This window comes from Bos taurus, chromosome 6, assembly GCF_002263795.3.
Source record: "Bos taurus isolate L1 Dominette 01449 registration number 42190680 breed Hereford chromosome 6, ARS-UCD2.0, whole genome shotgun sequence".
In the NCBI taxonomy this organism is placed as follows: domain Eukaryota; kingdom Metazoa; phylum Chordata; class Mammalia; order Artiodactyla; family Bovidae; genus Bos; species Bos taurus.
In genome coordinates, this window is record NC_037333.1 from 21,202,961 (window position 1) to 21,218,700 (window position 15,740).

Consider the following 15,740-nt stretch of genomic DNA (forward strand, 5'->3'; position numbering starts at 1 on the left):
ATTAGTTATATATTTTGTATATAAAAGCATGTATGTGTTAACTCCAATCTCCCTGTACCCCTCCTGGCCTCCTTTCCCTTCTGGTAACCGTAATTTGTTTCCTACAGCTGTGAGTCTATTTCTGTTTTCCAATAAGTTCGTTTGTACCATTCTTGGTGTTATATGTTGTGTGGATTTTTATGCATGTAGTGGCATGTATTCTACAGGATAGTTTCATTGCTCTAAAAATCCCCTGTGTTCCACTGACTTATCCCTTCCTCCCCTCTAGCCCCTGGCAGCCATTGATCTTTTTATTTTATATGTTTTTTAGCTATCTCTATAGTTTTGTCTTTTCTAGAATGTCTTACAGCTGGATTCATTGTCCTATGTGGTCTTTTAAGACTGGCTTCTTTCACTTACTAATACGCATTTAAGTTTCCTCTGTGTTGTGCCATGCCTTGATAGCTCACTGAATAATACTCCATTGCCTGGATGGACCAGTTGATCCACTCACCTACTGAAGTTCTATGACTAAAACTGTTATAAATATCCATGTGCAGGTTTCTATCTTGGCATAAGCTTTCCATTCATTTGGGTAAATACCAAGGAAGGTGATTTCTGGTCTTATGGTAGGAATATGTTTATTTTTTAGAAAAAACTGCCAGTCTTTCAAGGGGGTTGTACCATTTTGCATTCCCACCAGTATGCTTGTATTTTCTCTGTTGCTCCACATTCTTGCCAGCATTTGATGTTGCAGTGTTTTGGATTTTAGTTATTCTAATGTATATGTCTTGGAAACAATCTCATTTTTTTTTTAAATTTTCCAATTCCCTAATGATGTATGATGCATCTTTTCATACAGGTGGGAAAATATGAAATGTATCACAAATTTACCTCATCTTTGCAGAGGACCTGCTAATCTCTGTATGATTCTAATTTTGGCATATGTGCTTCCAAGGTGAGCACTGCCCTTTCTTTTGATTCCCAAGTTGAAGGATGTAATGGCTAAAACAAACATGTAACCATGAGATAAATTGGAGTATGCCGTTGACTGCAGAGTCTTGTCTATTTATATAAAATATATATGATATCAGACTTGTGAATTGAGAAAGAGCAAGAGACACCAAGAAATGCAGAAAAGGAAGAAAAAAAAACAGTAGGAAGGATATGTACTTTCAGACAGAACCACAAAGGCACCCTAGTTTCAACATGTGCAGACAAAACAAGGCAGGTTTTTAGAAGAAAGTGAAAAATAAAAATGGGGGCAGTGAAGTAATTAGAACTAACTTTAGAAACATGTTGGAAGTTTTCTCCCAACATTTTACTTTCACCTTTTCCTCCTGCTTAAGCCTGTTTACAAAGAGCTTAGAAAAACAGTGTGACTCCATACTTATAAAAAAAGTAATCAAACTGTTCAAAAAATTTTAAAGTTGAGCACCTATATTTTAAGATGTGTAGGATTCCAGGTGGTGCAGTGGTAAAGAATCCACCTGCCAATGCAGGAGACCCAAGAAACACTCAGGTTCAATCCCTGAGTCAGGAACATCCCCTGGCATAGGAAATGACAATCCACTCGAGTATTATTGCCTGGACAATTTGTAACCCAGTTGTACTAGTGGTAAAGAACCTGCCTCCAAAGCAGGAAACATAAGAGATGTGGTTTGGATCCCTAAGTCGGGAAGATCCCCTAGAGGAGGAAATGGCAACCCACTCCAGTATTCTTGCCTAGAGAATCCCATGGATCGAGGAGTGGTGGACTACAGTCCATGGGGTCTCAAAGAGTTGGACACTACTGAGCACACACACTATATAAGATGATGGATGTTCACTAAACTTATTGTGGTAATCATTTCATGGTTTATGCAAGTCAAATCCTTATTCTTTACATCTTAAACTTATACGGTGCTGTATGTTGACTATATCACAATAAAACTGGAAGGAGAAAACTAAACTGCAGATCAATATCTCTCATGAACATAGACACAAATATTCTAAACAAAATATTATGAAATCAAACTTAATGATATAAAAAAGGATCATATACTATTTCCACGTGAGATTTGCCCTAAAAATTTAATATTTATTTAACAGAAACCAGTCAAATCTAGAATATGTTACACCTCTGATTCATTACTCTTGAAAAAAAGCAATTATCCTTAGGACATTAGGATTATTCTTAGGACATTAGAATGATTTCCAAGGAATCAAGAATTTAGGAAACTCACAGATTCAAAACCGGCTGCTTTTTGATTTTATTTTTAGACTTGAAAAAGATGATGCTTAATGGCATTTGCCTTACAACACTGACTATTGTTCATATCAGAGTGGCTGCAATCATTGTGTGCTGAATGACTAATGAAGGTGATAATTAATGGAAACACAGCCAGAACACACTTCAGTGGATTGACATTCACAAGACCTTAGAAGAAAGTTACAGGGACTTGAGGAATTATGTTTTCTATAATCTTTATTTGTTCATAAATCAGCCTTTTTTGTTTTGGAAAATACTACCGTGGATTATTTCTAACGCACACATACATACATGAATAGAACAACTCTGCTTTTAAACATCAGCAGCTTTCAGAATGTTTCAGACTATTTCCTTCCCCTTTTAATAACACATATGTAACAAATTCTTCCTTTTTATGTAGACTATTTTGAGGCACAGTGCAGTCTCATTAATGGACAGTGTAAAGCTTATATTTGAAACTAAACGTACAGTGAAAAGCTTATATTTGGAATTATTTCCTCCTATTAGCTTACATTGTCAATTCTAGGATATTAGCTATAACTTCCAAGGAAGAATTTTTTGCAAACTATTATTAGATTAATTTCTCAGTTATTTATAAGCGACAATGAATTTACCAAATTCACTTAAGATATTTCTTTACATGAATTAATAACCCTAAAAACAAGAAACAGGAATAAGATTACATCAAAGTACATGATAAGCAGACTTCTCAAAAGCAGTAAACAAGAGAAAATATTTTAAAACCAGCGAGAGAAAAAAGATACATTAAGGTACACTACATAATAAGAAAGATTTCTTGTCGGAAACTATCCAAGCAAGAAGACAGTGGCCAGTTATCTTTAAAGAAAGTATTAAAGGACAAACAATGAAAACTACAATTCAATACCAGTGAAAAACTTTTTTTAAACAAAGGAGAAATAGATTCTTTTTCTACCAGCAATAGCAAAGGAATTCTTTAGGAAGAAAAAAATTACTCTAGATGGAAATATGAATTTTCAAGTCTCTTTTTCCAATGTTGACCTTTAAGCAGAAATAAAAACAATGAAGTCAATGTAGATTATATATGAAAACAATTACAGAAAGGCTGAGAGAGAAAAGAAAGAAGTAAAATATTTCAAGGTTCTTATGATATTTATAATATGATATGATATATGACACTTTAAGGTAGACTGTTTTTAATAGCCTAAATTTGAAAATAACTCAGGTCTTTCAACTGATTAAACAATAAACATGTTATGGCACATTCATAAGACTTAGTAATATAGAAAAATGAACTATCAGTAACTGTAAGAGCATAGATGAATCTCAAAGTAAATATCCAAGGGAAACAGAAAACTAGACCAAAAAATGCACAGTGTATGATATCACTTAAATGAAATTTTAGAGACTATATAGTGACAAAAAGTATGTTAATGGTTGTCTGAAGACAGGATGTGACTGGGAAGCATGGGGAAAATAGTTACTAAAAGGGACGAGGAATTCAGGCTTCCCAGGTGGTACTAAGTGGTAAAGAACCTGCCTGCCAATGCAGGAGACTTAAGTGACACAGGTTTGGTCCCTGGGCCAGAAATGTCCCCTGGAAGAGGGCATGGCAACCCACTCCACTATTCTTGCCTGAAGAATCCCATGTACACAGGAGACTGGGGGGCTATGGTCCATAGGGTCGCAGAGTTGGACCCAACTGAAGCAACAGCTCATACACAGGCATGAGGAATTTGGGGGACTAATGACTATGGTCGTTGGTTTGCGTTCATGTTTTCACAGGAAGATAGTTCTGCCAAAATATAAATTTGTGCAATTTATATATTTGTTTACTACAACTGGAAAAAACTTATGTAATACATCATGCATAAATTATTTTTATTATGGGGATGTAAGTTGATGTTTAAATTGGAAAAGTCGAATGGTTATCAGATACACAGGGGAAAGGGCTTCCTTCGTAGCTCAGTAGGTAAAGAATCTGCCTGCAATGCAGGAGACCTGGGTTCAGTACCCAAGTCAGGAAGATCCCCTGAAGAAGGAAATGGCAACCCATTCCAGTATTCTTGCCTGGAGAACCCCATGGACAGAGGAGCGAGGCAGCTACAGTCCATGGGGTCACAAGAGTCGGACACAACTTGGTGGCTAAACCCATCACTAACAAGAGGGAAAAGAAAATCATTCTCATCTTGAGAGATAATGAAGTATTTGCTAATATTCAACTCACATTCATGATAAAAACTCACATTCAGTTTTTTTTTTGTTGTTTTTCAGTTGCTAACTCATTTCCAACTCTTTGTGATCCCATGGCCTGCAGCACACCAGGCTCCTCTGTCCTCCACTATCTCCCCAAATTTTCTCAAATTCATCTCTATTGAGTTGGTGATGCTTTCTAACCATCTCATCCTCTGCCACCCCCTTCTCCTTTTGCCTTCAATTTTTCCTCACATCAGGGTCTTTTCCAGTGAGTCAGCTCTTCACATCAGGTAGCCAAAGTATTGGAGTTTCAGCTTCAGCATCAGTCCTTCCAGTGAATATTCAGGATTGATTTCCTTTATGATTGACCGGTTTGATCTCCTTGCAGTTAAAGCATCAATTCTTCAGTGTTCAGCCTTCTTTATGGTCCGTCTTTCACATCCTTACATGACTACTGGAAAAACCATAGCTTTGACTATACAGACCTTTGTCAGCAAAGTGATGTCTCTGCTTTTTAATACACTGTCTAGGTTTGTCATAGCTTTCCTTCCAAGGAGCAAGTGTCTTTGAATTTCATGGCTGTAGTCACTGTCTGCAGTGATTTTGGAGAAAATAAAAATCTGTCACTGTTTCTACTTTTTCCCCCTCTATTTGCCATGAAATAATGGGACTAGATGCCACGATCTTAGGTCTTTTTTGAATGTTTAGTCTCAAGCTAGCATTTTCACTCTCCTCTTTCACCCTCGTTAAGAAGCTCTTTAGCTCCTCTTCACTATCTGCCATTAGAGTGGCATTATCTGCATATCTGAGGTTGTTGATATTTCTCCCAGCAATCTTGATTCCAGCTTCTGATTCATCCACCCCAGCATTTCACATGACATACTCTGCATAGAGGGCTTCCCTGATGGTTCAGTGGTAAAGAATCCAACTGCCAGTGCAGGAGACACAGGAGACATGGGTTCCCATCCCTGGATCAGGAAGATCATTCAAAGAAGAAAATTTCAACCCACTCCAGTATTTTTGCCTGGGAAGTCCCATGGAAAGAGAAGTCTGGTGGGCTATAGTCCATGGGATCACGAAGAGTCAGACACAACTTAGCAACTAAACAACAATAACTTTGCACAGAAGTTAAATAAGCAAGTGACAATCAATATACAGTCTTATCGTACTCTTTTCCCAATTTTGAACCAGTCAGTTGTTACATTTCTGATTCTAACTATTGCTCCTTGACCCACATACAGGTTTTTCATGAGACAGGTAAACTTGTCTGGTATTCCCATCTCTTTAAGAATTTTCCACTGTTTGTTGTGATTAATGTTAATAACTTCTGAGAATAAAAAAGATGCTATTAATATGGTAAAAAAAAATCCCAAATAGTGGGGATATATATATATATATATGACAAAAGAATTTTATCAGAATGTATGAAAAGTTCGTCACATGGAGATGTAAGTCTCACCCCATTGATAAGATTATTCACCAGTCCCTTCACACAAAATGATATTCAAATGACAAGCATAAAAGAAGGTGCACAATTTTCCTTTTCATCATAGAACTACAAAACACAAACCATTACATACTCACCAGGATAACTACTGTGAAAAAATAGACAATACCACGTATTAGTGAAATCTAAAACAACTGAAACTCATAAAATGCTGATGAGGAATACATGTCTTTAACCACTTTGGAAAACAGTTTGGTAGTATCTACTAAAGTTTTACATATACCAAATGATTCAGCAAGCCTATATCTATTTATACACAAGAAAATTCATAGATATATTTCCCAAAAAACATGAACAAAATTGCCCATAGCAAGCATTATTCTTAATAATGCTAAACTAAGATATTCTAAAATGTTAAATGTGGGACAACAATCATACAAAAATCAACTAATCAATATTACAAAGTAATATTTCTCTAGAAATTAATTTAAAAATCTTAATTTAACTTCAGTTATATTTTTATGAAATTCTGACAGCTAATTTTAAATTTTATAGGGAAAAATTAGTGCATAAGTACAGAAACAAGTATTGACAAAAGACTACAAGAAGATCTTGACTAAATATATATTAAACTACTATAAAGTTACAGTAATTTAAAGAGAACAGCTCTGAAACAGAAATTTTAAAATAAAGCTATTTAAAAGAATAGAAATTTCAAGAAAAGATCTTTTCCTATATAGACATATTTGATGTAATAAATAATACATGTCATATAATAAAACATGAACAATCATTATCTCAACATAAGATAATATTGAGATAATTGATATTCATTTTAGGAAATTATTGCAAACATATTTAACAATACCAATAGAAGTAAGTCCCAGAAAAGCTAAAGCTTAAAATTAGAGGCTCCTAATTTTTGCTAATGATTTTCTTCTGCTAAGATCCATCTTAGTGCTGAAAATGAAAATTCTGGATAATTTTTTTTTTAATCTAAGCACAAAATGTCTGAAATACACACTGAGGTCAAAATATACTAAGGTCAAAACTCAAGAGGAAATGGAACACAACTGTTTTTCTTATCAAGTCTCTGTAAATTGCATTTCTGGTTCTGATTACCTCCCATAATAAAAGGCGTATAAATCAAAACCCAGAGCTCATGCTGAGGATTCAACTCACCACAAAATGAAGTAGTAATCCAAAGTAATAAACCCTCAGTGCAAGTAAGAGCTGAAATTACACCCGCCATCATGCAACTTTACAGCTGGTGTCCACATGTTCTGGAAGGTCAAAGAGGCACAAGACATCAGATTGTTTTAAAGACCCTGGACTACCAAGGCCTTTAGGAGCACAGTGGACATGGTTAGGCAAGACCTATACAAATAGATTTTGAAATGGTCAACACCAGGTCAAAGATACTCTGTATAGAGGAAAACGAGAACATTTGAGAATAAACAGAAATGACAGCCGGAAGAAACAGGGAGGTGAAAACATCAAGTACTGGACCAAATGGACATAGGTTATTGAAAATATAAAGCTATAATAACTACATATAAAAATAAAAGAAATTTTTGGAAAACTTCGGAAAGAAAGGCAAAATTACAGAAAGTGTCAAGGAGATTTTAAAAAGAATCAATTAGTGTTTCTAAAAATAAAAACTCATTAGCATAACTCAAGTATAACATAACTCGGATTTAAAACTAAGCATATAGAAGAGGCTCTGGTTTCATTAAGGCATGCTCTTCAGAGCACATCTCTCACCCTTTCTACAACTAAACTTTGGCAAATACATACAGACATGCATACATAAAAATTTTAAAAAATCAACCATTTATTTTACTACATACACATCTACTGTAACAAGTTTAATAAATTTCTTCAAGTAGATATTTATCCTTGGCAAATAATATGTAGTGTTATTTTGGGTCAAACAAGAGTGTATGTCGTACTAAATATAAGTTACATGTATACTTGCAGCATCCTGGAGGAGGGCGTGGCAACCCACTCCAGTATTCTCGCCTGGAGAATCCCATGGACAGAGGAGCCTGGTGGGCTACAGTCCATGGGGTTGCAAAGAGTCAGACACTACTGAAGTGACTGAGAATGCATTGATTGAAGTGACTGAGCACACATACTTCTAGTAATCTCTTTCTGTTTTTACTCAATCTGCTTCTAAAATATCTATTCCTCTTCCTGTGTATTTATCTAGTTTTTTACTGTGTGTGTTAGTCCCTCAGTCATGTCCGACTCTTTGCGAGTCCATGGACTGTAGCCTGCCAGGCTCCTCTGTCCATGGGATTTTTCAGGCAAGAATACTGGAGTGGGTTGCCATTTCCTTCTCCAGGGGCTCGTCCCGACCCAGGGATCAAACCTGGGTCTTCTGCATTGCAGGCAGATTCTTTACCATCTGAGCTACCAGGGAAACCCTCCACTTGATTATATTTATTCATTACCTGAATGATTAACTCAGAATCTGCATCTAGATTCCTGCTACCGGAAACAATGTTGTGGTGGAAAAAAAAAAATCTTCTTCAGGTTTATTTACATCAAACTGGGCTTCCCTGGTGACTCAAATGGTAAAGATTCTGCCTGCAATACAGAAGACCCGGGTTCAGTCTCTGGGTTGGGAATATTATCCCCTGGAGAATGGAATAGCAACCCATTCCAGTATTTCTGCCTGGAGATTTCCATGGACAGAGGAGCCTGGCGGACTACAGTCCATGAGGTCGCAAAGAGCTGGACAACTAAGTGACTAAAACTTTCACTTTATCATCACTTTGTGAGCTTCTCACGTGGCCCTAGTAGTAAAGAACCCACCTGACAATGCAGGAGACATAAAATACTCAAGTTTGATCCCCTGGAGGAAGGCATGGCAACCACTCCAGTATTCTTGCCTGGAGAATTCCATGGACAGAGGAGTCTAACAGGCTACAGTCCATGGGGTTGCAAAGAGTCTGACACAACTGAAGCAACTTAGCACACATGCACGCCAGATAATCCCTTTATAATGGTTTTGTCCATTTCCATCAGTGATAAGAGTAATGGCGGGATGACTGAGAAAGACAATAATGGGAAAATTTATAAATCTTTGCCAGCATAACTATCAAAATGTATGATTCATACAGATGTGTAGATCAGTTCAGTTCAGTTCAGTCACTCAGTCGTGTCCGACTCTTTACAACCCCATGGACCACAGAACGCCAGGCCTCCCTGTCCATCACCAAATCCCAGAGTTTACCCAAACTCACGTCCAATGAGTCAATGATGCCATCCAACCATCTCATCCTCTGTCATCCCCTTCTCCTCCTGCCTTCAATCTTTCCCGCCATTAGGGTCTTTTCCAGTGAGTCAGCTCTTCGCATCTGGTGGCCAAAATATTGGAGTTTCAGTTTCAACACCAGTCCTTCCAATGAACACTCAGGACTGATCTCCCTTAGGATGGACTGGTTGGATCACTCTCAAGAGTCTTCTCTAACCCACATCACAGTAATTCAATACATCAAGAGTGTATCCCTGTGTCAGGCTCTGTGACTTACACAAAATCACTAATTCACAGGGAAAGAATGTACTGCAATCTAATCTTTCTCTATTAGATAATCGACTTTCACTTTAAAGAAAAAAGAAAATGAGTGATAGTTTACTTAAAAACAAAATTATTATTTGCTATTGGTGGAGTCAATCATTAAAAAGGCCTAGTTAGGTCACAAATGTCTGCATTTTATGTTACAGTTTCAAAAGACCAGGAGTTTCTTGTCAAATGAAATCACTGATTAATATTTCATCCTTGCTAAATCATGCATTCTCAGTTGCCTTTTGTTTAATTTTTGGGGTGTCTAAAATAGGTTTTTCCATTCCTAGACTGAATATTACGTATATAATTTTTTTTTTAATCTCAATTCACATACAACTATACAAGGAATTAAATTCAACTTAACGTTCATTATATTAATATACTTACTTTAAACTAATTTTTTCAAAGACCTAGGTGATGTCTATTTGTAGACAATGATTTCATTTCTATTTTAATGCCAACAGCTATAATCAATTCCTTTGACTGAAATTTTATTGAAAATACCATTGAGAAACAAAATAATCAGGATGATTATTATATAATCATATGACACAATAAAAATAAAGCAGATGGAAAAATCAGTGGAGGATGGTTGTTCATACAAATAATTATTTCATTAGCTATATTATTATCACAATGGGAAATATAGTGGCAAGATGCCCAGACAACATTAAGAAAGAGAATCAGCACCATTTAAATTAAAGTTCATTTTGCTATATCTTCAACATAGTACTCACGTAAAATACTTTGCATATTTATTACTACTCTTAGAAATATTTCTTTAGAGAGGCATGAATGGATTCCCCAGATATAAGTATTTTTATGAGAGATAAGAATGCACTGAAAAGCAGCAGTAGTTTTTATATGACAATTTTCAAATTCAATCATTTATTTTCATTCTTTTTGGAGTCTTACAGGCTTTTGAATGGCTTCCAAACTAGTTCCCACCTTAATCTAATCCAAGTTCCTGATTATGCTTGAACGATAATAAGCAAATTAAATTTCAGTGGGAAAGTGCGGTTTGACCCAAGTCACTTGGTATAATTTCAGCATCATCCAGTCGGATCAGGATAACTGGGTTGTAGTTCTGTAAATCCAAGCAGAGAACTCATAGCCTAAAGGTCAACAGTGTGTTCTCAAATAAGTCTGTGAGGGTATCATAATTGCCATTATTAATAATAATACAAAAATGCAATGAGTATTTGAAAAATTTTCCAGGCATTATCCAATGCAACATGTACCACAGTAAACCATACTATGAAGCACTATTATACATATGCTGCTGCTAAGTCACTTCAGTCGTGTCCGACTCTGTGGGATCCCATAGACAGCAGCCCACCAGGCTCCCCCGTCCCTGGGATTCTCCAGGCAAGAACACTGGAGTGGGTTGCCATTTCCTTTTCCATTGCGTGAAAGTGAAAAGTGAAAGTGAAGTCGCTCAGTCGCATCCGACTCTTAGCAACCGCATGGACTGCAGCCTACCAGGCTCCTCCATCCATGGGATTTTCCAGGCAAGAGTACTGGAGTGGGGTGCCATTGCCTTCCCCAATTTTATATATATATATATATATATATATATATATATATATATATATAATTGTTGTCCCTGCTCAGTCACTAAGTCATGTCCAACACTTTTGTGACCCTATGGATGTAACCCGCCAGTCTCCTCTGTTCATGGGATTTCCCAAGCAAGAATACTGGAGTGGATTACCATTTCTTTCTCCAGGAGATCTTCTTGACTTAGGGATCAGACCCACATTTCTTGCAGTAGTAGGCGGATTCTTTACCACTGAGCCACAAAGGAAGACCTCTACATAGTGAGTGGGAATGTAAATTGGTGCAGCCTCCGTGGAGGACAATATGGAGGTTCCTTGAAAAACTAATCATATTGAAAAGCAGAGACATTACTTTGCCAACAAAGTCTGTCTAGTCAAGGCTATGGTTTTTCCTGTGGTCGTGTATGGATGTGAGAGTTGGACTGTGAAGAAAGCTGAGCGCTGAAGAATTGATGCTTTTGGACTGTGATGTTGGAGAAGACTCTTGAGAATCCCTTGGACTGCAAGGAGATCCAACCAGTCCATTCTGAAGGAGATCAGCCCTGGGATTTCTTTGGAAGGAATGATGCTAAAGCTGAAACTCCAGTACTTTGGCCACCTCACGCGAAGAGTTGACTCATTGGAAAAGACTCTGATGCTGGGAGGGATTGGGGGCAAGAGGAGAAGGGGATGACAGAGAATGAGATGGCTGGATGGCGATCACTGACTCAATAGACATGAGTCTGAGTGAACTCCGTGAGTTGGTGATGGACAGGGAGGCCTGGCGTGCTGCGATTCATGGGGTCGCAAAGAGTCAGACACGACTGAGCGACTGAACTGAACTGAACTGAAAAACTAAAAATAGAACTACCATATGATCCAGCAATCCCAGTCCTGGGCATATATCTCTAAAAAATAAAAACTCTCATTCAAAAAGATACATGCACACCAAGGTTCATAGCAGCACTATTTACAATAGCCAAGACATGGAAACAACCTAAGTGTCCATCAATAGATGAATGGATAAAGAAGATGTGGTACATATATACAATGGAATATTACTCAGCCACAAAAAAGAATGAAATGCCATTTGCAGCAACATGGGTGGGCCTGAAGATTATCATATTAAGTGAGTCAGAGAGAGAAAGACAAATATCATATGAAATCACTTATATATGGAATCTAAAAAGATGATGCAGATGAACTTTACAAAACAGAAATAGACTCATGCACATAGAAGCCAAACTTATGGTTACCAAATTGGAAGAATAAATTAAATCATGTATCGGATTAAGACTCAGTCACTCATACTCAGTCACTCAGTCATCTATGACTCTTTGCAACCCCATGGACTATATAGCCCACTGGGCTCCTCTGTCTATGAAATTTTCCAAGCAAGAAAATTGCAGTGGGTTGCCATTTCTTTCTCCAGTTAACAGATACACACTCAGTTCCGTTTAGTATAGTCACTCAGTCATGTCCGACTCTTTGCCACCCTAGGGACTGCAGCACACCAGGCTTCCCTGCCGGAGTCCAGCTCCAGCAGCCAGGGAATCAGCCTGAAGGGGTGAGCCATGTCGGCAGACAATGATGTAGCCTCTGACTCGAGGTACGGGACTACATGTTTCTTTCAAGCTTCGGGTTTTCTTTTATACTTTGACAAAAGCATTAGGTCAGAGGTTTGACATTTTTAGTTTCCCCCACCCAGATTTATTGTCTCCAGAAATCATTGTTGCCCTACAACCAGAGTTCCTGCTTCAGGGATTCTCTCAGAATTGGCTTTACTATCTATTATCTACTTCCTCTTATGTGTCCTATACTTAACTTGTGATTACATTGTAACTCATGCTACATTCCTCAGTTTATTTCTTATCTTTTTAAAATCCTGTTTGCCCCTAGCATCTTAAGATCACTATCTCCTAAAAAGGCTTCTAGCTATTCTTAATTATTCCTAAACCCTAAGCTCAGCAAACTTCTCTCACCATAAACATTCCCCTCACAACAGGTCTCAGATAACAATCCTTCTCATGGCCTCAAGCTGTGGCCGACATACTCATTCTGGAACATTCTTTGTAAAGATCCTTGAACAAATGTCAGTGGTTACTTTATAGATTATTTTCTGGGCACAACTGCAGAAGGCTTTGTGCTTTCTCATGCTTCTCTCAAGAACAATAAGCACCTTAACACTCTTTCCAGCCAACTTAACTGAAGAAATGAAAGAACAAGTCAGAAACACAAGACCTAACTCCCTCATCCTGGGACCATGCCTGTGAAATGAGGAGAGGGGGTTGAGGCCATGCCTCCATTTTGTCAGTAATGCCTAATGTGGTTCCCAACACTTCCCTGTCCATCACATGCTCCCAGAGTTTGCTCAAACTCATGTCCATCAAGTCAGTGATGCCATCCAACCATCTCATCCTCTGTTGTCCCCTTCTCCTCCTGCCTTCAATCTTTCCCAACATCAGTGTCTTTTCCAATGAGTCAGTTCTTCACATCAGGTGGCCAAAATATTGGAGTTTCAGCTTCAACATCAGTCCTTCCAATGAACACCCAGGACTGGTCTCCTTTAGGATTGACTGATTGGATCTCCTTGCAGTCTAAGGGACTCTCAAGAATCTTCTCCAACACCACAGTTCAAAAGCATCAATTCGGGGTACTCTTTCTACCCTCTTCTGATGTCTATGTCAGAAGCTTTCTCTATCACCTTTATACTTTAATAAAACTTTATTACACAAAAGCTCTGAGTGATAAAGCCTCGTCTCTGGCCCTGGATTGAATTCTTCTCCTCTGGAGGCCAAGGATCCCGGCGTCTTTGCGTGGTTCAACAACAACCTTTCATCTTGGGGGCTCATCTGGGATTCTTCAGGACAAGATGAGAGCTAACAATTCCAGCCTCACTCCTTTGAACTGTACCCTGAAAAACTGGGATAGATTTGATCCCCAGGGCTTAAAGAAGACACACCTGGTCTTCCTATGTGATACTGCATGACCATGGTACCTACTGGAGGACAGAGAATGGTGGCCAGTTGGAGGGTCTGTTAAGTATAATACTGTTTTACAATTAGACCGGTTCTGTAGAAAACAAGGGAAATGGGTAGAAGTAGCCTATGTGTTGCCCCTTTTCTCTCTGCAAAATATGCCAGACTTATGTCCTAAGGGTATAGATTTGGGTGTGACTCCTTCAGCTCCCTCCAGTCCTCCTACTTTGCTAGATGAGATGGAGGACAGGAGACAAAGAGATAAAGAAAAGCAAGTTTCTCCAATATATCCCTGGGATCATATGCTCAGAGCAGCCGGAGAGACTGAGGAACAGCCACACAAGCTGTTGCCTCTTCAGGAAGCACCCACTGGGAGAAATAATCAGTCTATGAGAGTTAATAAGCCTTTTTATTATCAAGAAATACAAAGAATTAAGGAGGATGTGGGAGACTATTTAGAGTACCCAGAAAAATATATTAGAGCTTTTAAAGGTGTTACTCTGCTTTTTGACCTTACTTGAAAGGATGTGATGTGTATCTTGGGACAAACACTGACTCCCAACTCAAAAGAGTCGAGTTTTGGGAAAAGCGGTTGCTTATGGAGATGAAGGGCTTGGTAATGAATCAGTAGGGAAGAGGGAGGACGAGATAGCCACCCTCCCCATTGGGAATCAGGCGGTCCCAACTACAGAACCAGACTGGGACTACAACACAGCTAAAGGAAGATGGGATCAGAGTCATTTTGTCAGATGTATTCTTGAAGGACTCAAGTAGGCACGTGCTAAGCCTTTAAACTATGGCAAATTGGCAAGCATAGAACAGGAGGAAAAGGAAGCTCCTGGTAAATTCCTAGATAGACTGAGAGAAGCCCTTCTCAGATTCATTGAGATTGATCCTGAAAGTGAAGAGGGAAATGTGATCTTAAAAGATAGATTTCTCACTCACTCAGCTCCAGATATCCGCCATAAGCTATTAAAACGGGCGTATGGACCAAATCAGTCTTTAGATAATCTGTTACAGCTGGCTCAGACAGTCTATTATGGTAGGGAATATGAGGAAAAGAAAGAAAGAAAGGCAGAAAAAGACAAAGGAACAGGTGGAAGCCCTCGCAATGGCTATGAAAACCATTCTTAAACAGCCTGAGAAAAATGCCCAGAGGGACCCAGGTGAAAAGGGATGGGCTTGCTATTACTGTGGAAAGGAGGGGCATCTCAAGCGGAATTGCCCTCAGGCATCTAAGCCGCACCCCCCCACCCCCACCCCCGGCCCAGCTCCATGTCCGGTCTGCAAAGGACCACACTAGAAGAGAAACTGCCCCTAGAAGTTTCAGGGGTCAGACTCTCAAGACAAACAGGACTGAAGGAGCCCGGGGGTCCCCATACAAGCTGCCATCCTAATTACACTTGAGGAACCCCGGGTATTAATAACTGTGGGGGCCAATCCATCGATTTCCTTTTAGACATTGGAGCAACTTACTCTGTGCTTACTGAAGCCCCTAGCCCACTTTCTTCCTGATCCGCTTCTGTAATGGGACTGTCTGGACGAGCCAAAAGATGGGCCTAATAATCTATGCAAGCCTACCTCTGCCGACTCCAAAAATCCTGAGTTTGCTGTTTCATCCTCAAGACAATGCCTTCCTGTCCTGGGCTCACTCCTACACTGCCTTTCATAATCGGTCTAATTGCTGGGTCTGTGGAGGCTCTCCTCTTCATCAGTGGAAGGCTTCCTGTGGTGGACATCTCCACTTTAAGGAAAAGACTTTCTCCAAGTCTGCAAATACCTTCAACAACAATCGCAT

General features: G+C 38.7%; 1 pseudogene; it reads right to left on the bottom strand.

Moving 5' to 3' along the window:
- Positions 1–845: 845 nt before the first annotated feature.
- On the bottom strand, positions 846–945 carry LOC112447175 (uncharacterized; annotated as a pseudogene).
- Between the last annotated feature and the right edge of the window lie 14,795 nt (positions 946–15,740).